Genomic DNA, 22,977 nt, shown 5'->3' with positions numbered 1-22,977 from the left:
TTGCGACCCCATGGACTGCAGCATACCATGCTTCCCTGTCCTTCACCATCTCCTGGAGCTTGCACACGCTCATGTCCATTGAGTCGGTGATGCCATCCAACCATCTCATCCTCTGTCATCCCCTTCTCCTCCTGTCTTCAGTCTTTCCCAGCATCAGGGTCTTTTCCAATGAGCTGGCTCCTCGCCTCAGGTGACCAAAGTATTGGAGCTTCGGCTTCAGCATCTGTCCTTCCAATGAGTATTCAGGGTTGATTTCCTTTAGGATTGACTGGTTTGATCTCCCTGCAGTCCCAAGTACTCTCAAGAGTGAATGTTTAGGGCCTTCTCAAGTCTTTGCCAAGTTTATGCACTGCTTAGCATAATCTTTGGCGTGTGTGTTGGTTTCTGGATTCTTATGAATGTGTTGGAGCTTACAAAGCTCCTACAGACATTCTCCAGCCTTTCCTTTTAAGCTTTCTGTTTAACCAATTTTGCTGCTCCAAACTGTTTCCACTGCCTAAAGTGTGGCAGAATTAATCAGTTCCCTCTCAGTGTTTGTTGGTTTGCTTGTTTTTTGACAAACGCTTCTGGGGAAGAAGCTTTCCCAGGCTTGCAAGTGAGATTTTTCTGGGGAACCAGAAGATAGGTCAAACGATGACTCTTCTCTTGGAAATAGGCTCTGAAGGAGTTACAGCCTCCTTCTACCTTGTCTGGACCTGCCCCAATGCTCCTTTTCACCGTGATTGCCAGCTATTATTTTTCAGTGCAACAAATGCTCCTTCTCACCATGATTGCCAGCTATTATTTTTCAGTGCAACAGTGGAGCTGGGGGTGAGGAGATTGGATTAGAGTAAGCTGTTTTCTTGAATAAATGCTTCCTGGGTTGCTGCAGGCCCTTGGTTGGTTTGCAGAGTTCTGAAAAAGTTGACTCTGACAATTTTGCCAGCTTTCTCATCACTTTTATGGAGAAAATAATTTTCAGAGGTGCTTGCATCTCCATTTTTGGGATGTCACTCTAAGGATATAATTCGAATTCAGGTCCTCTCCCTCATTAACCAATCCTCCACCTATTATATCTGTGGTTCTCAAACTTTACATGCATCAGAATCACCTCAAAGGCTTGCTAAAATACAGATTGCTGGACTCCACACCTAGAGTTTCCAAGTCAGGTCTGAAGTTGGACCTACCTGAGAATTTGCATTTTAAAAACATTAATGCTGATTCTGTTGCTTTGGGGATCACACCTCAAGAACTACTGCATTACATCCTGTAGAAATGAAAAGTGGTGCCTTCATTTCATTGCCATAGGCAGTGCTTCCCCCCTCTGAAGTCAACAATAATACATATAAATCATTAATACATATCTGAACTGAGGTGTTCAAGAAGACTCTTGAGTGTCCCTTGGACTGCAAGGAGATCCCACCAGTCCATCCTAAAGGAAATCAGTCCTGAATATTCACTGGAAGGACTGAGGCTGAAGCTGAAACTCCAATACTTTGGCCACCTGATTTGAAAAGACCCTGATGCTGGGAAAGATTGAAGGCAGGAGGAGAAGGGGACGACAGAGGATGAGATGGTTGGATGGCATCACTGACTTGATGGACATGAGTTTGAGCAAGTTCCAGGAGTTGGTCATGGACAGGGAGGCCTGGCGTGCTGCCGTCCATGGGGTCACAAAGAGTCAGACACCACTAAGTGACTGAACTGAACTGATATACCTATATCTATCTATATATCTATATATATAATACAATACATAAGTATTTAGTACTTACTACATGCTAGGTATTGAAATAGGGGGAAGGGGACATGGCACAACCTTTGAAAAAATGACATAGCCCATATTTACCTAACAGGGGAGATACAATGATCACAAAGGTAGTTTTTCCAAAGTGAGGCTCATCCATTGCACTCCAGATGCGCTGACCCCTGCAATTTCCCTAAATGCGGGAAACTCGACTGCATAATTTGTGGTAATGGGGAACTTTCCCCCCAGGGGGAAAAAAAAAGAATAATATAGCCCAAGGACACAACATAAATAGATTATAACCAAATGGGTCAAAGATGTCAGATAAGTCAATTTCGACTAGACTTTAATCCTCAATATATGCTCATTGTAACACATCAACAAGCTAAATGCCAAACCCAGAGGCACCATGACAGTTCCACAGGAGCAAGTATATAGTGAGTGTAGCCTTTTGATTCTAGAATACATGGAGTGTTTCTCAAAGAGTAACACAGATCAAATCTGATGCCTTGGGACATGCATGCAGGATTAAAAAAAAAAGACTCACATAGTGAGAGAGTGATTCCTATTTTGGTTCTATTTTTCTCTCCTTTGATTACATCATGATAAAAATGCCATTTCCCTGCTTGCTTTTAAAATGTTTCTAGTGCTTGGTAACCTGTTTTTTACAGGCAGTAGGCTTTAGGCTTAGAGACTTTAGTAGAAAAAATGCTCTTTAATTCCCAGATTTTAAAAACTTTGCTTTATGTTCACTTCTTCAGTTGCTTTCAACTTGGGAGAGGTGATACACGGTTTCAATTTACAGTAATTTACAAAGTCTCCCTCTTAAAGAAATTGAAGGAAAAACAGATTTATTTAAAGAAAATAAATACTACTGTGAATGTATACACAGATACAATATGGAAGAGATTAAAATTTGGAAAACCCTGCCCTAACAAACAGGTTAGTGTATCCAATTGGATCAGTATACAACATCCTAAAAGGAGACAAGGGAAATGTGACTCAAGTATCAGTTCTTCAAAGAGGAAGAGACTTGGATGGAGAAAGAGCAACACCTGTGAAGCAGAGAAATATCAAGCAGGAAATGGTTTCTTGGTAAGAAATGTACTACATCAGTGGGCTGAGAGTTTTGTTCCACAAACTGCCTAGCCAGTTCTCACAGTCTAACTTTTATACTAAATTTGGAATAATTTTGTTTTCATCAACAGCAAAAAAAAAAATTAGTCTGGGTTCACTGGCAGGAGACTTTGCAGTTGCCAGGGACAGCAAGAGAAGTGGGGCTCTTAACTCTTGGTGCAGGTGATAAGCTACATGTATCCTGGGCATTGGGCATGTGTGTGGTGGGGGTGAAGGGGCTCGTGGTAAGATGGGAGGAGAGTGGGCCTGTAATTACAGAAGCAGACAGGTTCAGCATGAAAAGGGGAAACGTGCAGGGCGAAGAAACAATTCAGCATCAGGGACACGACTGACTAAACTGTTACCCATGTTTAAATTAAGCAAGGTGTCCAAGGACTACAGCTGTTGTATTTATTTTGGTTTCAAGTGATGGGACCTGATACTTACCAGCTTGACAACTCATCAGCCCCAAGGTGCAAACTGGAAGCCTCTGGTCAGGCCATGGCTATACAGAGGAAACGCAGGCATCCCCATATGACCCGCCCCCACCCCAAGAGAATCAGAAACGAGGGGACAGACGACTGCCTGCTGGACTGCAGGGTGGGAGGGGAGAAGGCCAAGGTGGGCAGGGAGGGGGAGCTGCCCTTCCTCCTGCTATCTTCTCTCGGCCTACCCATGACGCCGGGAGACCTTCATCTTGTTAGTTAGGTCTACAGTCAAATTAGGATTGATTTTGGAAACTGTGGTGCTGGAGAAGACTCTTGAGAGTCCGTTGGGCAGCAAGGAGATCCAACCAGTCCATCCTAAAGGACATCAGTCCTGAATATTCACTGGAAGGACTGATGCTGAAGCTGAAACTCCAATACTTTGGCCACCTGATGCGAACAACCGACTCATTGGAAAAGACCCTGATGTTGGGAAAGATTGAAGGCGGGAGAAGGGGACGACAGAGGATGAGATGGTTGGATGGCATCACCGACTAGCAAGCTCAGGGTGTTGGTGATGGACAGGGAAGCCTGACGTGCTGCAGTCCAGGGGGTCGCAAAGAGTCGGACACGACTGAGCGACTGGACTGACTGAGGATTCATTTTGACACCTCCATCTCGCGTGCTGCGCCTTCATTTCTCAAAGCCTAACTGCGCCAGTCCTCCAGATCTCCGCACGGCGTCCCTTCCGCTGAGACCCCGCCCTTGTCTCCCGGCTCAACCCACTGAAGGCCTTGCGGGCCCGGCCCGGCCCGGCGCCCCGCCCCCTCAAACGTCGCAGTGCTGCAGGGAAAGGGGGCGGGGCTTGGCGGGGGTGGGATTTGTCCTTCCGCTGTAGGGCCAATCGGTGAGGCTCCCCCTTGCCGAAACAGGGGAGCGGGGCGCAAAGACAGGACAAGTGTTTTCCCCTTCTCCGCCACGTCCCAACTACTGACGCGCGCCCACTCCTCAGGTTCCGATTGGGCAGGAGGCTTACCCCCGCAGCGGTCTATTAAGCCTATTGGTCGAGCCCCCTTTGGGGGCGGGGCTTGAGCGCTCCCCGCCCTCGCCTGCGCCGCGGCGCAAGGGGCGGGGCGCGCCGCCGCCGTCCGTGTTTCCGCCGCCGCCGGCTCCTGCGCGTTGGGCGGGGGAGGAGTCGGAGGCGGAGAAGAAGGCGGCGGCGGCGGCGGGTGGAGGACCGAGCGCCGTCCTCGCTCCGGAGCCGCTTCTCAGCTCGGTGAGGGGATTGCTTTCCTTTCCTTTAAATGAGGCTGGTCCCGGTGTCTGGCGTGCGAGGGTCACGGCCGGGAAGCTGCCGCCTCCGCCGCCGGCGTCTCTCCGTCCCGGCCCTCGAGCGGGGCCCGTCCGCGGCCCGCCGCGCCGGCCATGGTGGGTGGGGTCGCTGGCTGGGAGAGGCCGTCTTCGCCGCCTGGGCCCGTTCCTCCAGCGGCGGCCGCGGGGCCTCCGCAGGCCGCTCCCCCTCGCTGCCCTTGGCGGCTGGGCCCGCGAGCGCTGCCTTTCTCCGTCAGCGCGGCTGTGTGAGGAGAGCGTCTCCCCCGGCGCGCTCACCGCCCCCCGCGCCCCCGGCACCCCGTGTGGAGACCCCCGTCACCCCGCTCACGCACCCCGTGTGGAGACCCCTGTTAACCCCGCTCACCCCATTCAGTCACCCCGTGTGGAGACCCCCGCTCATCCCACACAGTCCCCCATTCATTCACCGCGTGTGGACCCCCCCCCCGTGTGGAGACCCCCCCCACCCCGTGTGGAGACCCTCGCTCACCCACCCCTGGGGAGACCCCTCCCGCTCACCCTTGGAGACCCTCCACCCCGGTCAGGCACCCCGTTAGAGCCGAGCCGTCGGACGCCGCGGGCCTGCGGCAGCTCCGCGCCCCGAAAGCCGCCGTGGCCGTCGTCCCCTGCCCCGCGGTCGTCCCCGAGGCTCGGGCGCGCAGACCTCCGGCCAGGCCGCGGCCGTCACGCGCCCCGAAAGCAGCCCCGCGCCCCCGTCAGCGCGGTGGGTCAGGGCTGGCCCCGGCCCCGGCCCGGCCCGGCGGTGACGGCTCGTCAGCGGCTCTGCGCGCGTCCAGGGGCTGAGCGCCGCTCGGACCGAGGCGAACGGGAGAGGGGCAGCCTTCTTCACTGCGAGGAAGAGCTGTTGAGAAGACTCCTCTCTCCGGGCCTTTTTTTTTTTTTCCTCTTTTTTTTTTCTAACAGACGCATAGGCACTGCGTTGAGTCGGCTGCTTCCGGGAAAGTTGTTTTTTTTAAGGCCTAATATAGTCTTTTTAATCATGACTTGTTTGGTAAGTTAAATTTATTTACATTGGCAGCCCCAAGGCAGTGGCACCCCACTCCAGTACTCTTGCCTGGAAACTCCCACGGACGGAGGAGCCTGGTGGGCTGCAGTCCATGGGGTCGCGAAGAGTCGGACACGACTGAGCGACTTCACTTTCACTTTTCACTTTCATGCATTGGAGGAGGAAATGGCAACCCACTCCAATGTTCTTGCCTGGAGAATCCCAGGGACGGGGGAGCTGGTGGGCTGCCGTCTACAGGGTCGCACAGAGTCGGACACGACTGGAGCGACTTAGCAGCAGCATAGATCATTTGCAGAGTGTGTAAATAAACACGAAGATAAACATTTAAAAGATTTTTAACGAACGTTTGGACTTTTCCCCCCATGTCTTCTGGAATTTATTATTTTATATGAAATTTTAATTTTTAAAATTCAGTTACAAACATGCAAACTAGATGTAAAATTTCAGCAATACAGAAAATGAACCATTAACTACAATGTGAACATTCCTTTTTATCCTCCAGTCTCGTTCCTGTGTCTAGAGTTAACAATACTGTACGTCTTCTAACGTACACTTTTAAACACATATGCATACATGTAAAGTTGGGAGAGTTTGGTGGGAATACACTAAACACCTTGATATATCACTTGCTTTTTTCGCCAAATTATGTATCTTGGCCATCTTCCCTTGTAAATTATAAGTCCCCTTGGTACTTTTTAAAAGCTAAATAATATTTAAATAATTTCAATGGGCTGTAATTTACTTAACTGTTCCCTTACCGAAAGACATTTAAGTTAGTTTCTTTTTCTAATCACAAATAATGCTTTATTTGAAGCCAAGTTTTACAGTTACTTGTTTTTATTAATATCCTTTAAATTTTCTTAAATTTTAAAACTTCAAACAGCATGGAAAGACTAAGGTGAAAAGTGCATCTCCCACTTCCCCTTCTAGTTCTACCTTCGTTCTGAGAGTCAGCTGTTCAGCAAACTTCCTCTTTATGTGATTATTTCTGGAGCATGTATTCCTAGAAATTGAATTGCTAGATTAAAAACAGTATGCATTTAAGTTTTGATAACCTATTAAATTTCTCCCTACTTAGTACTCTTTTCCAAGTTAATCTTATGCATTGTACAAATGAACTTTAGACTCGACTTGCAAATTAGATAAAAGATCCTTTAGGTGTTTTGAGTGAGGTTATATTGAAATTTTAGATTAATATGGAGCATATTGTACTTTGTGATACTGAATCTCTCCCCTCTGATAGATATGTATAGCATGTCTCTTAATTCACATCTTGCTTAAGGAAAGTTTTATAATTTTATTCCATAAAACTCTATGGCATTCCATCTTGGTAGCTCTGGTGGATAGAAACTTTAAGTAACATTTATTTCTCACCCCCCAGTTATACCAAAGCTTTTGAATTTTTTTCTGCTTATCATGTATCTAACCACTTAACTGATTATCTGCAAATATTCACAGTTTTGTGGCTTTTAAATTTTATAATTTTGTGTTTTCCTCATTACATTAGGACTTCCCTGGTGGCTCAGCTTGTGAAGAATCTGCCTGCAATGCAGGAGAACCGGGTTTGTTCCCAGGGTTGGGACAATCCCCTGGAGAAGGGACTGGCAACCCACTCCAGTATTCTTGCCTGGAGAATCCCCAAGGACAGGGGAGCCTGGTGGGCTGCAGTCCTTGGGGTCACAAAGAATCTGACTGGACTGAGTGACTTAACACTTTCACTTCTTATTACTTTGGCTGGTATACATATTTCTTTCTCATTACTTTGGCTAGTAACATTTTTATACAATGTTAAATAATAGCAGTGATAGTTCACAACTTGGTGGTGTTTTAGACTTTAAGGGGATCTGATGTTTTAGCATCAATTATGATGTTTACTGAAGCTTTCTGATAAATGGAGAGTATAATAGGTTAAAATATTTTCTTGTATTCTTAACTTTCCAAGTGATTTTATTGTTGTTTTTAACTTCTGATGATATTTTAAAAAATCATAAGTGGGTATTGAATTTTATTGATGTTTTTGATACCTTTTGAGTATCTGTATAGGGCATCACTAGTATTCCCTGCTTAGTATTTTCCCAAAAGAGCTGTTTTTTACAGAATCAATTTTATTGAGGATAATTTACTTACAATAAAATACATAGATTTAAAATGTATGGCTCCGTGTGTTTTGACAGATGTATATACAGTCATGTCACCACTACCACAATCAAGAGTAGAATATTTTCATTACTACAGTCAAGATATTGAATATTTCTCTCATCCCCAAAACTTACCTTCTACCCTTTTTCAGTAAGTCACTCTTTTACCCTCGGCTCTAGGAAACAGTTTGTCCTCTTTTTCGCACTCTAGATGGGTTTCATTTGTTCTAGAATTTTATATAAATAAATTATGTAATGTATATTCTTCTGTGTCCATGTTTTTTTCTTTCACTGTGTTGTTTTTGAGGATAATCCATGTGTTTGTATGTTTAGTTGGTTCATGGCTTTTGTTGCTGAGTAGTAGTTTATGGTGTATAGATTTACCACAATAATTGACCATTTCACCTATGTATAGGTATTTGGATTGTCTCCAGTTTGGGATTCTTATTAATAAAGCTCTACGAACATTCATTCATGAATGTGTGAACATATATTTTCATTTCTCTTGGTTAAATACTTATAAATGGATTTGTTGAGTTGTTTTGTAAATGAATGTTTAATTGTAAGAACCTGTCAAACTGTCCCCCATTTTACAGTTCAATTGCTCTATGTTCTTATCAAACTTAGTTAATGTTAGCCCTTCTTGTGGGTATGTAGTAATATGACACTATTTTAAATTTGTATTTATGTGATGTCTAATGATGCTGAGAATTTATCATTTATTATGGATCATTTGTATGTCTTCCTTTGTAAAGTATGTGTTCAGATATTTTGCTGTTTTTAAACACTGAGTTGCTTGTCTTACTGAGTTGGAGGAATTCTTTATACAGTTTTCTGTAGAAGTCCTTTGACCCGGACAGATGCATACATACTCAGTGCAATCTAAAGCTTACCTTTCAGTTGGCCCAGAGGAGCTTTTAATTTTGATTAAATTCATTTCATCAATTTTTCCTTTTATAATTTGTGTTTCTGTGTTCTAAGTTTGCTCAGTACAAAGTCAGGCATATTTTCCCTTACATTTTCTTCTTCAAATGTTACTGTTTTTATGTCGAGGGGTAGCAGTCTGTTTTGAGTTATTTTTGTATATGGTGTGAAGTAAGGATTAAGTTTATGCTCCCAGTTCCAGCACCACTTAGTCAACTCAGTTTGACCATGTATGTGAGTGTGTTTCTGGACTATCCCCTTGATCTCTGTTATCTTTCGTTTTGCCAGTGCCACTTTGTCATTCATGATAATTGTTGCTTTATAATAAGTTTTAAAATCAGATAGTGTAAGTTCTTCAACTTTGTTTTCCAAAATCATTCTGGATATTTTAGTTCCTTTTGCTTTTCTGTAAAATTTTTTAGAAGTAACTTGTTGGTTTCTACAAAAAATACTCAGGGGATATTACATTGAATACATTGATCAATTTGATAAGAATTGACATCTTAATATTGAATAATCGTGTAAGCACATGAGCTATCTCTGGTTTTAATCAAAGGTCTTCATTTTCCTTCATTAATATTATGGTTGCAAGATACAGAAGTTGTTGCTCTTGTCAGATTTATATCCAGGTATTTCATCACTTCCGATAATATTGTAAATGATAATATTCCAAAGTTTCCATGTCCAGTTGTTCACTGACAGTATGTAGAAATACAGTTGATTTTGTATACTGATCTTGAACCTTGCAACCTTGCTAAACTCACCTGTTCTAATAACTTTTTTTCCTTTGTGGATTCTTGTGGATTTTCTCATGTAGAAAGTTCGCATCATTTGTGAATACAAAGCATTTTTGTTTCTTTTGTTTTCAATTTGTATGCAGCCACCTCCACTGTACCTTTTTTCCCCTTATTGCCCTGACTAGGACCTCCAGTATGATGTTGAATAGGAGTGGTGAGAACAGGTATCTTTGTCTTATTCGTAATCCTAGGGAAAGAAATCTTTCAGTCTTTCATTAGTAAGGCCACTAAGGCCTTTTATCAGGTTTTATTATGCACTACATGTTATAGTTAAGTAAAATAATCCTTTAATCAAGTTAAGGATGTCCCCATTCTGTTCTTAGATGAGAATTTTTTAATCATGATTGGACATTGAGTGTGCTCAGATGTTTTAAGTGTTATTTGTTTGGATGATCTTCTGATTTATCTTCCTTGGTGTGTTAATAAGATGAATTACATTGATTTATTTTCAAATGTTGAGTCAGCCTTGCATTCTCTAGATATGCCTCACTTGGTTATGATGTATTATCATTTTCATAAGTTAGTAGGTTAGATTTGCTAATATTTGTTGAGTATTTTTTTGTATCTGTGTCCATGAAAGATACCTTTTTGTGTAATATTTTTGTACCAGGATAATGCTGGTCTCATAGACTTAAGTGTTTCTTCCTCTGTATTTCCTGAAAAATTTTAGATAGGATTACTATTTCTTTCATAAATGTTTATCAGAGTTTGCAAGCTAACTTATCTGGGCCTAGGTTTCTTTGTTGAACAGAGATGGATTTAGTTACCTTAACAGGTATAGGATGGTAAGGATATCCTAATTTTGTCTTAAAAACATTGTCAGTCTTTGACTATGTGAGTCACCTAATATATGAGTTTTAGTAGTTTGTGCATTTCAGGGAATTTGTCTCTTTATTAATTGCCATGAAGTTGTTTCTTATTGTCCTTTAATAGCTATGGCATCCGTAGTGATGTCTTTTCTTTTATTCCAGATGTTGTCAGTGTGACCTCTCTCTTGTCTTTATTAGTTCATTTCCAGGTTTATCAATTGTGTTAACTTTTCTAAAGATCCAGCTTATTATTTTATTACTTTAAAAAAAGTTTTGAGTTACACTGACTTTAACTCTTTACTGTTGCTTAAGTGCTTTGGATTTAAATCCACTCAGTTTTTTCAGGTGTAAGCTTAAAAGGCTGTTGATTTGAGACCTTTCTTCTTTTCCTTCTAAGTACTACATCACATGGTCTCACATATTTTTATGTTGATATTTTCTGACTTCTTTTGTGACTTTCACATTGACCCATGGGTTATTTAGATGTATATTGTTTAATTCCCAATCATTTGGTGATTTTTGCCCATCTCTTTCTGTAACTGATTTCTATGCTTAATTTTATTGTAGATGGAAAACATACTTTGTATAATTTTGTTTGACTTCTTTGAAGTTTTATAAAGCAGAATATGGTCAGTCTTGGTAAATGTCTGTGCAATTCAAAATAATGTATGTCATGCTGCTTTGGGGCAGGATATTCTATAAAGTCTGCATTCCATTTTAAATACTAAATTAATCATTTGTATTAAATATTCTGTAATTGTTAGGTCAAGTTGACTTGTGATGCTTGTTAGGTTTTCTCTTTCCTTACTGAGGTTTTGTCTACTTGTTTTTGTTGGTCATTGCAAGAAAAGTTGAAGCCTTTAAGTGTAATTGTGGATTTGTCTATTTCTGCTTCATCTTCCAACTGTTTTTACTTCATATATTTTGAATCTCTGTTCTTAGGTACATATTTGTTTAGGAGTGTTATATCTTCTTGGTGAATTGACCCCTTTATCATTATGTAGTATCCTTGTTTATCTCTAGTAATATTTCTTCTGCAGACTACTTTTCTGATATTGATAGTGCTATTCTTTTTTTTGATTAGTGATTGCATGATTAAAAAACTTTCAAAGGCATTTATTTAAAAAAACACTTTGAAGACACCCATAATATGAAGATAAAAAGACTGAGTAAGTATCCAGTACTTTGGCCACCTCATGCGAAGAGTTGACTCATTGGAAAAGACTCTGATGCTGGGAGGGATTGGGGGCAGGAGGAGAAGGGGACGACAGAGGATGAGATGGCTGGATGGCATCACTGACTCGATGGACGTGAGTCTGAGTGAGCTCCGGGAGTTGATGATGGACAGGGAGGCCTGGCGTGCTGCGATTCATGGGGTCGCAAAGAGTCAGATACGACTGAGCGACTGAACTGAAGTATTGTTTGCAAGTACTCACCAAAAGTAAACTGATATGCCTGCGTTAGTTGTAATATTATTCAAAATAGACATAAAGGAAGAAATATTACAAGAAATAAACAGGAAAATACCATAATAAGTAGGTCAATTCATCAAGACAATATAATAATCCTAAGTGTATGTGTATCTGATAACATAGCCTCTGAATATAGAAGTTAATATAATTAGTAAAGATAGGTATGCATTCATAACTGGAGATTTTAAATATACATATGGTATAACTGATAGAACAAATATATGAAAATGTCAGTAAGGAAATAGGAAATTTGAATGACATGATTAATCATCATGATATAATTGACATTAATAGAACATTTTATCTAACAACTGAAGGCTATGCTTTTCTTTTCAAGCACATATGGGACATTTGTCAAAATATTGTGGTCCTTAAAAAGTATTGTCAAATTTCACAGGATGGAAATTATATAGTACATGTTCTTTGAACCCTGTGGAATTAACTACAATTCAGTCTTGCCTGGGAAATCCCTTAGACAGAGGAGCCTGGCAGGCTACATACAGTCCATGGAGTTGCAAAGGAGTTGGACATGACTTAGCAATTAAACACTTTAAAGACGCACATAATACAAAAGTAAAAAGCGGCTGAACAACAACAGCAACATAAAAGTAACTAGCTAGGTCCATGGGGTCGCACAGAGTTGGGCACAACTGAAGTGACTTAGCATGCATGCATGCATTGGAGAAGGAAATGGCAACCCACTCCAGTGTTCTTGCCGGGAGAATCCCAGGGATGGAGGAGCCTGGCGGGCTGCCATCTATGAGGTCGTACAGAGACACGACTGAAGCAACTTAGCAGCAGCAGCAGGCTCCAAATGTTTGAAAATTAACCAAGACATTTTAAATAGCCCATGAATCAAAATGAAGTCACGATGAAAATTAGAAAACATTTTTTATCTGAAAAATAACAAAAAGATTACATCCGAGCTTGTTGAGTGCAACTGAAGCAGTGCTCTGAGAGCGCTCTATATACAGGCATACTTAAGGTTTTATTGTGTTCTGCTTCATTGCACTTCATGGATACTATGTTTCTTTACAGATTGAAGAATTCATTAGTGCTACTTGTCTAGTAGCATTTTCTCACTGATACAGTTTGCATATCCTTATCAATTTAGGAATAGAAGAAAACAGTGTTAATTTTCTGTATAGTATCAGCAACAACAAAATGTTACAGCTGATACAATACTCAGTGAAAAACCTTGTTTCATGTCCCCTATCTTTTTCTCTATTTAACTACATTGGAATCCTAACCAGTGCCCTCAGGTTAGAAAAGGTTAATTTTAAAAAAATGGAAAAAAAATTTTAAAGTGTTTGCCAATACAGTTTTAGAATATGTGAATTTAAAAAGATACAAGGGTACAAAGACAACTTGCAAAAATGTAAGTGGTGTACTAGCAACCAAAAAGTATAAAATAAAATTAGAAAAGTACTTTTAGCAAAGCATCAGAATATGTAAGATACCTAAGAGTAAATCTAATAAAAACTTTGGCAAAACTTCTACACTGAAAATTATAAAACAGTGCTGGGAGACATTTTAAAATACCTAAGTATGTGGAGAAATACTTCATCTTTATATAATAGGAACTCACTATTGTTAAAATGTCAGTTTCCTCCAAGTTGAGCTATAGGTTCAATATGATTTCACTTAAAATCCCAGAATTTAAAAATTATGATGAAATGGATTGCAAAATTTATATCAAAATGTAAATGTCTCAAGACTTGGTATAAAGTTAGAGTAATTAAAATAGTATTATATTTGAACAAGATGGACAAAAAGACCAGTGGAGGACTGTGAGTGTCTAGAAGTGGAACCTTCACATATGTAGTATCTTGGATTATGACAAAAGCTCCACTGAAGTTAAGAAGCATGTTTAATAAATTGTGTTAGGTAAATTGGATATTGAATATTTGGGGGGAAAATGAACCTTGATTTCTACCTGATACTGTATTCATATGAGTTGGATCTGTATAACCTAGAATTATCAAGGTTCTAGAAGCAAACCTAGAATGTCTTCATCACCTTGGATTAGACAAAAATTTCTTAAATAAAACAAAGTTGGTAAATTAGACTACACTAAGTTATGAATTTCTATTCATGAAGATGTCATTAAAGAGAACAGGCAAGCCACAGACTACAAGAATATACTCACATTAAGTAAATCTGGTGAAAGACTTGTATCCAGAAAGTATAACTCTTAAAAATAGAAAAAGGCAAGCAACACACTTTTTAAAATTTGCAAGAAAGCAGGCAGGTTCTTCACAGAAGATATCCAAAAGGTCAGTGTGCGTAGGTAAAGGTACTCTACATTATTACTCATCAGGGAATGTCACAATGAGGCACCATCCCATCACACCCCCACCAAATGGCTGAAATTAGAGACTGACAATATCAGGTGTTGCCAAGGATATGAATCAATATCAAGTGTTGCCAAGGATATGAAACAACACTCTTACATATTGCTGGTGGGAATGTAAGTCGTTTCAGCTGCTTTACCAAGCCGTCAGGATCTGTTCTAGCCAAACGTACCTCTGTACTGTTACCCAGTAATTCCAGGTCATGGATACTCAAGAAAAGTTGAAAAAAAAAAGTCCATACAAAGATGTTTATAACAGCGTGAATGAATCTCAGAAACATTGTGTCAAACAAAAGTAAATAGACACAGAAGAGTTTATGATGTATGATTCCACTTCCAGGAAGTTTAAAATCTGAAAAACTTAACTGGGGTAATGGAAGTCAGGAGAGTGGTTGCCTTTGGGTTGAGAGGAGTCAGTGTCTTAGCAGGGATGAGAGAAAACCCTCTGAAGTGATGATAAATAATTTTTATTTAGGTGAGTAGCTAGATATATATGTAAAAATTATTTGGATTGTAATGTATGCTTAAGAGTTTTGTATGTGAACAATTCTTCAATAAATGATTGCAAAGAAAAGGGAAATAATGTCAAAGTTTTCATCATGGAAATTTCCAAACATGTCTGTAGAGTACAAGGAACCCCCATGTACATACCATCTTGCTTCAGCATTTTGCCTTGCTAGGTTTTTGTATCTCCTCAACCTTCACTCACGTTTCTCTTTTTTTTTTTGATAGTGCACACATCTCAGGATCTATCACAGATACATTATTCTGAGCATATTTTGTGTTTTTTAGCATCAAATGACATTTGTTACCTTTTGGTATGCATAACATTGAATTTTTTATTTTCTTTGTTTTCTGTACCCTGGTTTTTCCTTTTTCTGGTTTATTGACATGAAAATAAATCTCTACAGCTTTTTTTTTTTTTAATTGAGGTGTAGTTCATTTACAATGTTGTGTTAGTTCTTCCCAACTTTTCTGCTTAAAGCTGATTAATTTGTGTATCTCAAAGGAGGGTCGGTTGAGCAGAAATCTTATTTGTGACACTTGAATCAGAGATCTTCCTATCTAAATGAGAGGTAAATTTGAGGAATATTCTTCATCTCTTTTAAATGAATTAATATTTTATTCTTTCATCTCGCTTTTCTTTGACTCTAATCTTTTCCTGCCTTAGCCAATTATACTTTAAGGTAAACCACAGAAATTATTGTTCTAGTGTGTTGAGAGTTGTATTTCACTTCTTTCCTCAAAGATTGCTATTGTTAGTCTTAAAAAATCTTTTTTTACAAGACTTTTCTTTAACAGAATGAGAAGTTTATAAAAACTTGGTGAGATACAAGCTTTGCCAGAACAGAATTTGAAAATAGTTTTTTGTGTTATGTTTGAGTTACATTTTGTAATGTAATTTTCACTGTACCAGTGCTCAACTTATTGTTCCTTTTTTACAATAGTTTGCAAAACTATCTTCAGAGAAGAGTAGTAGTTAAGAGAAGAGTAATAGGTAAGGGAAGAGTAGTAGATAATCAAGTATAGCCTTCTGTCTTATCTCTTGTTACTAGGAATAACAAACCCGTTTCATCTCAGAAGTTTTAACAGCTGTCCCTTAAAATTTCTCTCTGATTTAGGTATTATTATCGTTTCTAAAGTTGTTCATTTGCAGAGTTTGCTAGTCATACCTTCGAAGTTTTCTTGTGGTGGTTTGCTGAAACCTGAGTTTGCTCAAACTCATGTCCATCAAGTCAAACTCCTGTCCATTTCATTCTTCATCCCTTCTCCTCTTACCCTCAGTCTTTGCCAGCATCAGGGTCTTTGCCAGCATCAGGGTCTTTGCCAGCATCAGGGTCTTTCCCAGTGAGTCAGCTTTTCTCATCAGGTGGCCAAAGTATTGGAGCTTCAACTTCAGCACCATTCCTTCTAATGAATATTCAGGGTTGATTTCCTTTAGAATTGACTGGTTTGATCTCCCTGTTGTCCAAGCTACTCTCAAGAGTCTTCTCCAGCACCACAGTTGAAAAGCGTGAATTCTTTGGTGCTCAGCCTTCTTTATGGTCCAAGTCTCACATCCATACGTGACTGCTAGAAAAACCATACCTTTAACTATACAGACCTTTGTCAGCAAAGTGATGTCTCTGCTTTTTAATACACTGTCTAGGTTTGTCATAACTTTTCTTCCAAAAAGCAAGTGTCTTTTAATTTGGTGGCTGCAGTCACCATCTGCAGTGACTTTGGAGATCAAGAAAATGAAATCTGAGGCTGTTTCTACATTTTCCCCATCTATTTGCTGTGAAGTGATGGGACCGGATGCCAAGATCTTAGTTTTCTGAATGTTGAGTTTTAAGCCAGCTTTTTCACTCTCTTTTTTTCACCTTCATCAAGAGGCTTTTTAGTTCCTCTTTGCTTTCTGCCATAAGGGTGGTGTCATCTGCATATCTGAGGTTATTGACATTTCTTCCCACAGTCTTCGTTCCAGCTTGTGCTTCATCTAGCCGGGCATTTCACACGATGTACTCTGCAAATATGTTAAATGAGCAGAGTGACAGTATACAGCTTTGATACACTTCTTTACGAATTTTGAACCAGTTCATTGTCCTTGTTCAGTTCTGACTATTGCTTCTTGTCCTGCATACAGGTTTCTTAGGAGGCAGGTAATGTGGTCTGGTATTCCCATCTCATTAAGAATTTTCCACAATTTGTTGTGATCCACACAGATAAAACCTTTAGCCTAATCAACGAAGCAGAAGTACATCTTTTTGTGGAATTCCTTGCTTTTTCTATGATCCAGCATATGTTGGCAATTTGATCTCTTGTGTAGCAGCCTGTAGCTTTAAGTCTGTGGTTGGTTGCTTGATTTACTATAATTAGTTGTAGTAATATTTCCAGTTGCTTAGTGATATATGGAATTAATACCACTTTACTCCTCATTTATTGTGTGTATACTAGTTAGATGTACTGAATATTTTGCAGTTGTAAATACATATAAGCAATCATTTGTGCTTGTTGATAGAAAACATGAAAAATCTAGAGATACATTAAAAATAATATATAAGTGTCAGATATAATTAAAGTATAAGCTTAAGTTGCTAATAGTGGATTCTTTAGTAATCTCTTGGGATATTTACTTTGCCTTAGCCACTGAAAATGGAAGGATGAGGTAATGTTAGGAAGCTAGGTTTAAATGCAATTGGTTCCAGCATATATGAAGCTGCTTTCTGGTGGCATTTGTCAGCGTTTGTCATAAACCTATTTTGTCATGGAGTTTTTATTTTTGAATTTATGGCTTAAGTGTGGTAATAATTACAAAGGTTTGTGTGACTAAAAAATTATTTTACTGAAAGGAAATATGGGCTAGGTAATTATAAAAGTTTGTTTTAAGAGAAATTTTAAAAACCATTTCTAGGGCACTTTGATATATGTAAAGCTAAATATGGGAGAATACAAAATAAATATTTCAGTGAGCTTGGAAGAGTAATTAAGACTTCCCCCCCTTAAAATAGTTGGATCAAGCTGTATTTGTTTCTGAACTATTGTTTGTTTTGTTCTTTTTTTTTTTTTTAATATATAATGTTATCTGAGCTTTAGGTGTTCAACATTGTGATTCAACATTTGTGTTCATTACAAAGTGATCATCACCAGAAGTCTGGTTACCATTCATCATCATTTACTTGACCCCTTTCACCCCTTGTGCCTAGCCCCTTAATTAGCTTTTCTGTTTCTAAAAGGACACTTTAAAAGTAGATTATTTCTAGGCAGTCTAATGAATGGGCTTCCCTGGTGGCTCAGACAGTAAAGAATCTGCCTGTAATGAGGAAGACCTGGATTCGATCCCTAGGTTGGGAAGGTCTCCTGGAGGAGGGCATGGCAACCCACTCCAGTATTGTCTAGAGAATCCCATGGACAGAGGAGCCGGGTGGGCTTCGGTTCATGGGGTCGCAGAGAGTCATTTCTCAAAGTGATCGTGACCAAAAGTCTAGTAATTCATTACCATATACGTGACCCCCTTCACCCATTTTGCCCACCCCCTTAATTAACTTTTTTGTTTCTAAAAGGACACTTTGAAAGTAGATTATTTCTAGGCAATCTATTGAATAGGAGAAAATATTTGCAAATCATGTATTCGATAAGGGGTTAATATTCAAAATGTATAAATAATTCATGCAACTCAATAGCAAATACTAAGATGTTTTTCCAAAGAAGACATACAGATGGCTATCAGACACATGAAAAAATGCAGAGTGTAGGTGCTAAGCAGCAGTGCAGACATTGTCAACAAGTGAATGACGCATGTAATTCATTTTACACTGTCATCCCCAACATGGTGCCTCCCAGGTTGAGAATAAGTAGGTCTCTTACAGGGAGAAAATGCACTTTTGTGAGCTGGTATTAGAGAATCTTTATGGTGGTAGATGGACGCATAACTTCAGAATCTAAACACAGGTAATTTAAATTGGTTGTATTTATTATCTAATACAGGATAGTTTTGTGCAGTAATAGACCTGACAGCTCAGGATGTGTATTATATCATAGTTTCTGTGGGTCAGACACTCAGGAACAGCCTGACTGGATGGTTTTGGCTCAAGGCCTCATGAGGGTTACAATCAAGATGGAGCTGCAGTCATAAAAAGCCTTGAATGAGGCTGAAGAATCTGCTTCCTAGATGGTTTATTCTCATGGCTATTTCCAGAAGACCTTGGTTTCTTCTGCCTTTTGGCAGAAACTGCCAGTTCCTCATCACATGGGCCATCCTGTAGGACTACTGAGTGATCTTACGGTACAGCAGCCAGCTTCTCTGAGAGAGTGTGAGCCGAGAGAGTGAGGAGGAAGCCACAGTATCTTGGGCCTGAGTCTTGAACATCACATAGTCACTTCTATCACTTTGTCTTCATTAGAAACAAGTTACTGAGTATAGCCCACACTTAATGGGAACAAATTAGGTTCTGCTTTTTTAAGAAGTATCAGAGGATTTGTGGACACGCTGTAAAACCACTACATTATTCTAACAGGTATGGTGATATTGCACAAATGAGTAGCCTACATTACAAAAATAATAGTAATAAATGTGAACTTTGAATATTATACAGGCTGGAGTATTAGTTGACTACTCAGTGGTGTGTGCGTGCATGCATGCATGCTAAGTCACTTCATTTGTGTCCGGCTCTTTCTGACCCCATGGACTATAGCCTTTCAGGCTTCTCTGTCCATGGGATTCTGGACAGAGTTGCCATGTGTAGGAGTGGAGTTGCCATGTAGAGGAGAACTGATTCTGAAGGCAGTTCAAGGTGTAGCTTGGTATGTGTGTATTCAACTTCAGTGTATATTGTGTTCATTTAGGTATGAGCACGCATTATTCTGTTTGCTTAAGTCTTTTGCTTTATTACTATTTTAGATTTTTAGTTTTCTGAATTACTTCTACTACTAGCTTTCATTTAATGTGTGTGAGTTGGAACTTGAATCTAAGTATTCCCAAGTCTTAGTCTCTTTTATCTATATTTCCGTATTTCCATCAGAGAAAGGGGATTGTCATGCATTCATTCATCCCTTCATTGACAGCTGTTTAAATATGCATCATTATGTTAGTATACCGACACAGTTCATTTAATAGACATAACACACTTAAAGCAAGGCCTTTGTCTTTAAATTCACTCTTTCAGCTCTGCCGTGGGAGGGTAGAGCCCATATTCAGGCTTTCCCTTGTATTCTTTTGAAGATTGTTCCCATTACCTATCTAGAACTGCTGGCATATTATCCTAGTTAAGGGGTAAAATGATGATACCTAAGTCAATAATTGGAAGATCTAGAATTAATACTTCCCTGATTAATTCCTTTAATTCTTAGACAACAGCACATTTGTATAGTTTTTTTGTTTTGTTTTTGCAGTTAGGAAGAAGTATGTGAACACTCTTAAGAATTTGAAATGAATGATTGTCACAAGTAGAGAGGAATCATATGTTATTATTAGATGAATAGTACTAGCAAAGGAAACATTTCTTTAGAGAAAACTCGAGAGACCAAATGTTCCCAATAAACTTTACATACAAATCTGCCACTGATGAATTAATTGTTTTAATCTTGACGTATAACTATGGTTTTTATTGTTCATCTTCTGTTCTGTTTTCTTTTCTCTTTCATACTTCAGAGATAGGAATGAGTAGCCCTGTTGTAGGACTTATCTATGGGAGAAGGCAACGGCAACCCACTCCAGTACTCTTGCCTGGAAAATCCCATGGATGGAGGAGCCTGGTGGGCTGCAGTCCATGGAGTTGCGACTGAGTGACTTCCCTTTCACTTTTCACTTTCATGCATTGGAGAAGGAAATGGCAACCCACTCCAGTACTCTTGCCTGGAGAATCCCATGGATGGAGGAGCCTGGTAGGCTTCAGTCCATGGGATTGGTGAGTCGGACATGACTGAGTGACTTCCCTTTCACTTTTCACTTTCATGCATTGGAGAAGGCAATGGCAACCCACTCCAGTGTTCTTGCCTGGAGAATCCCAGGGACAGGGGAGCCTGGTGGGCTGCTGTCTATGGGGTTGCACAGAGTCAGACATGACTGAAGTGACTTAGCAGCAGCAGCAGGACTTATCTAAACAGCTGGCCTAGATAAAATAGAGATAATTGATATCCACAGAGAGATTCAAGTTTACATTTTATTTGTAAGACAAGAACCACTATTGAAAATAACAATGATGATAGAAGAAGCAGGGAACAAGAAACACAAGAAATCTGAAAAATTATTGTAGAGAATATTAGAAAGCCAGAAATATAAAAGTACATGAAATCTATCATTTTGTACATTGAAAATGAGAAAGAAAAGTTTAGAGACAAAGAATTAAACTCTGTGGGCCAAATACAGAGAAAATAAGGAAAGAAAAAAGAATGAGAAAATTTTATGTAAGTCTTTAAAGCAACCCTACTATGCTATGTGATAGAAATTTTTTAAATGGCCAAAGAAGGTCCTTGTGAAATATAGAATACCATTTCTTGAGAGAAGATCCTAGTTATTCCATAAAGAAAAATTGCTTTACTTACAAAAGAATGAGAAATAAACTGACAGGACAGTTTCTTAACAGCAACATGGGCCTCTTAGAAAGCAGTGCCCTTTACAGGTTGGAAAAATGATTTTGTTTTGAACAGAAGTCAAGAGTGTGATGGAAAGAGGAAATATTTTGATATGTAAAGACTCAACTTTTACCTACTTACATAAAATTGCTAAAACAATTACTTGAGAATCTACTAATAAAAGGAACACACCCCTGTTCCTGAAACAAGGTAAAGAGGGGAGAACGTGGGTTTCAAATCAGGGGACCTAACTCAAACCCAACCAGAAGATAGCCCAGAAGTAGTCGGGTCTTGAAAGCAAGCAGACTTAGTTTCTATCAGGCAGTTGGAGGGCTCCAAAAAGAATCTTTTAGAAAGAAATGGATTTATGTTGAAAAAAAGTATGATTAAGAAACAGGGAGCTTTTAATGATTTCTGTACTCTTAGCACGTCTCTCTCTCAACGGCATGCTCTGATGCGGCTTCTGTGTTCAGCGTTCTACCAAAGACGCCGTTGTCAAGAGCTCCAGTGACCTTCCCTGTGGCTCGGTCTGGGGTCAGTTACAGATCCTCGCCACGCTTTTCTTGTAGCAGCAGTTTGGCCCAGTGGATCAGTTCTCTGGTCTGAAGTGCTTTCTTCATTGGCATCCACACTCCTAGAGTTTTTTTGTTCTCTCACCTGCCTCTCTCACTGGTTGGTTAGTTTTCCGGGTACTTCTTTTCCCCTGACCTCTTAATTTTAGGGGCCATCTCGAACAAACCCTTTTTGAATATTAATCTATATCCTGATAACTCCCAAATTATACTGGCAGTTCAGAATTCTCCAGTCAACTCCAGCCTCTTATTTAACATTTCTACTTGGATATCTAGTAGATACCTCAGATTTGACACATCCAGAAGTAAACTAAGTATACTTTCTCCAAACCTGCTTCTTCCACAAATTTCCTACATCAGGTAATGGCCTGTCTGTTTTTCTAGTTGCCTGGGCTGTAAAACTTAGGAATCAGCCTCAGATTCTGACCTTACTTCATAACCTATATCAGAAAATTTTGTTGCCTCTGCTTTCAAAATATATCCACAATCTGGTAAATTCTCACTGCCTCTATTTTTACCCTGGTCCAAACCACTGTGATCTCGTGTCAGTATTTTCATAGCTTTCTAACCAGTCTCCTACCTTTGACCCTGTTCCCCTTCAGTCTAAACACAGTAGCCAGAGTGTTCCTTTTAAAACAAGTTAGGTAATGTCTCCTCTGAGAACTATTTGGTGGTTTTCCATCTCACTAAGAAAAACACCTACATTTCTTATAGTGGGCTTCCCTGGTAGCTCAGCTGGTAAAGAATCTGCCTGCAATGCAGGAGACCCCAGTTCAATTCCTGGGTTGGGAAGATCCCCTGGAGAAGGGAAGGGCTACCCACTCCAATATTCTGGCCTGGAGAACTCCATGAACAGTCCATGGGGTTGCAAAGAGTCAGACATGACTGAGTGACTTTCACTTTGACTTTCTGGTCTTACCTTGTAAAGACTTATGTGATCAGTTCCATTTCACTCCCCCATCCATAATTTACTTTCTGACCTCATCTGTTACTTTCTTGCTCATTCCACCCCAGACCTTCTTGCCATGGTCACTTCTGGGAATCTTCACTTCAGAGTCTCCTTTTATACTGCTGAGGATGTTCTTTCCCACACATGGGGATCCCTCTCTCACGGGTATTTGCCCAATGATCCCTTCTTGGTGAAGCCTTCCCTAACTGTGCTGTTTTAAACCACATACTCCTAGCAGCTCTTGAGTCCCTGCTCTGTTTTGGTCCATGGATGTTGTCTGTGGGCTT

At 40.0% G+C, this 22,977-nt stretch overlaps 1 protein-coding gene and 1 pseudogene across 1 annotated transcript in view; both read left to right on the top strand.

Annotated features, from left to right (window-relative positions):
* The first annotated feature begins 1,820 nt into the window (after window positions 1-1,820).
* On the top strand, window positions 1,821-1,972 carry LOC138988714 (U1 spliceosomal RNA; annotated as a pseudogene).
* Window positions 1,973-4,415: 2,443 nt separating this feature from the next.
* PJA2 (praja ring finger ubiquitin ligase 2) overlaps window positions 4,416-22,977 on the top strand; it is a 72,798-nt gene continuing 54,236 nt past the window's right edge. The window contains exon 1 of the mRNA XM_070373205.1: window positions 4,416-4,543. The gene's annotated coding sequence lies outside the window, so the exon portion shown is untranslated. The remainder of the gene's footprint in view (window positions 4,544-22,977) is intronic.

Source organism: Bos mutus, chromosome 7 (genome assembly GCF_027580195.1).
Source record: "Bos mutus isolate GX-2022 chromosome 7, NWIPB_WYAK_1.1, whole genome shotgun sequence".
Classification (NCBI taxonomy): Eukaryota; Metazoa; Chordata; class Mammalia; order Artiodactyla; family Bovidae; genus Bos; species Bos mutus.
Note: the sequence above shows the minus strand (reverse complement) of the source record. Positions and strands in the feature narration are given on the sequence as shown.